Source organism: Trachurus trachurus (assembly GCF_905171665.1).
Source record: "Trachurus trachurus genome assembly, chromosome: 14".
Taxonomy (NCBI): domain Eukaryota; kingdom Metazoa; phylum Chordata; class Actinopteri; order Carangiformes; family Carangidae; genus Trachurus; species Trachurus trachurus.
In genome coordinates, this window is record NC_139903.1 from 3766035 (window position 1) to 3768837 (window position 2803).

Here is a 2803-nt window from a genome sequence, read left to right on the forward strand (position 1 = left end):
TTTCTGGGATGTGAAATTGTAGTCTGCAGCTTTGCATCACTAGAGCCAGTATCACCACTGGAAAATAAGTGGGCTACTAGCAATAAGGGATAGCATGGGCTGTCAGCGCAAGGGAGGAGGAGGTAGAGAAGTATTAATGCCACTGATATTCTGTCCATTTTCTTAACCAACAGAAGAAAGCCAACAGAGCAACACAACGGTAAACATCAAAGAATTAGAGGACAAACAAACAGCTGAGATGGAAACCAACAGGGAGATCATTAAAAGGCAAAAACAACTGACATGCCGACTCCTGGAGGAGATTGAAGAACACTGCGAAGAGAGAGAAATTGAAATTGGATACCTGAGGACAAAGACAGAAGAGCAACAGAATGACATTGACAGATTGACAGCTGAAAAACACGAGCAGAACTCACTATTAAAAACTCTGAGATTAAAGATGGAGAGTGTTATTGAGGAACTCAAAGAGAATAAAAATGAAGCCATTCAAGATAAACTGCAGCTTCGAAATATGCAGGCTGAAATATCCAAAGAGAGGGACGCTCTGGACAAAAGACGCATTGAGATCATCAGTGAGCGACACAAGTTAGAAATGATCAAACCTGATAAGGCAAGACAAGAAAGTAAGGAACCCAAAGAAGACACGGGAAAGCGAGAACATGAGATTGTGGAGAGTCTGCTGAGTGCGATGGACAAAAACAAGAAAATGATGCTCGAAGCAAAAGAGCAAACTGAGAAAAACATAGCAAACATAAAGGAAGAGTTGAAGAGTAGTGAAGATTATATTTCACAATGCAAGAATGAAATTGAGCACATGAAACATAATATGACCTTAAATATCAACAAGGTGAAGCAAAGGTGGACAAAACTCCAAAGTGATATTCAAACGCAGAAAGCTGAAGGGTCAGAGGTGGAAATGACAAAAGGAACAGACACCTTTGGCAGTGTGAAGGTAAAACTTGGCAGGATCCGGGAAGAGATGGAGACACTGTGGGACATGCTTGAAGACAGACAAAAAGAACATATGAGCAAGAAGACGAAAGAGACTGAACAAGATAAGGCTGATGGGCAGAGGTCAGAGCTGGATGAGCATGAGATACAACAACAGGTTGACAGAACAAGAGAGGTAACAGAACTTGAGGAAAATCAGTTTGACGAGGAAGGTATGGAGGCAAGAGCCACAAAGGAAGTGGCAGCTGGGATGCGGAGCGTGATTTCTGAAATACAAGGAGTCAGAGAGATGCTGCGTATGGTGAGAGAAGATGCTGGGCAAAGGGAGAGGATCTTTGCAGAAGAAAAGAGCCAAACCAAGTGGAAGAATTTTCAAGACAAGAAAAAGAGAAGGAAGCTGGAACAGTGGCAGGAGAAGGTCATCAAAGAGAGGGATGAGTTAGAAATCATGAAAGTGAAGATGGACCGGCAAAGGGAGGAGGTCGGGCAAAAAGTGGAAGATATAATAACTGCAGTTCAGACTATGGCTGAGATGAACGCCAACATCGAAAAGGCTGTCAGAGAGATCAACTACACACAGGACACACAGGAGGAAATGTTCAGAGCCCGAAGGCAATTGGAAAAGAACAAGGAAGAAGTCAAGGCGTTCATGGTAAGTCTTTTTTACTTTACTACTTTTTTTTTTGCCATTAACACGCAGAATAGGTGTGATTTCCTATGAATAATTTAGCTGTGCCAGTTCCAGGGTATACAGGTATTGCTTTGTGACGTGTAAATGGACCCATGAGTCATCAATGATATGATTAGTAAGACATCTGCTGTGCAAAAGACCTTTTTAATGGATTACCATCATCACATTATAGTGGTAGAGGTTGAAGATGATTAGATGATGTAGATCAAAATGTTTGACTGTTGTTCATTTGTTAATGGCAATGGTTTCTAACCTTTTTCACCTAATGTTCGACTTGAAGATGTTGGTGGCCAACATCCAACCTCGTAACTATACGAAGCCAGATAATGCCTTCTCAGAGCACTTAAAAAAAAAAAGAATCAGGAAAGCAAGGGAAGTGGCAACTGTAATGAGTATTTATGATAATTTAAAATATTACTTATTTTTATTGAGATATACGTATATAGCCTATATACATTCCCAATTGCATCTTTTCCTCAAAGTTGCACCATTTTGCAAATGATTTGGAATAGGGCTGGGCGATATGAGAAAAAATCCTATCACGATAATCTTTTTCATATCAGTCGATATCGATATATATCACGATATGACTCAAGTCACTGTTTTTGTCAAGCCTAAATGTTCCATCATACTCACAAGTGAGATTTGAAGATATCAGAAGGTTATTTCTGATTTAAATATTTATTTTCCGTCAAAAATTGAACATTTCAGATGTAATGATGATGAACATATTTAAGCAATGAATAATAACAGTTTCAGATAAATAAAACTCGTATTATATTTATACAGTTATAAATAATAATATAATAATTATTATTTGATTGGACAAGAGACATTACATGAGTGCTGATATACAGTACAACAGCACTGGGACTTTTTACAGACATTATCACTCCACTGTTCAGGCGTTCTTTAACATTACATCAGACAGGAGTTAAGTCAGAGCCACACTCCCCTTACAGGAGCTGCCCCAGCTCTCTTTATAAACGGACGTGAAAATTAAAACCCGGACCTGACGTGGTCCGTCTAATTAGCGATCATTCACAGCCTAAACCCGGCGGAAAAAGAAAAAGGAAGAGAAATCGCCGCGGTTAGCGCTTGCTTCGCCAGTGGCCAGTGTTTAGGTCGGCACAACAGTTGCGGTGCGTCTGTGTGTCGCTC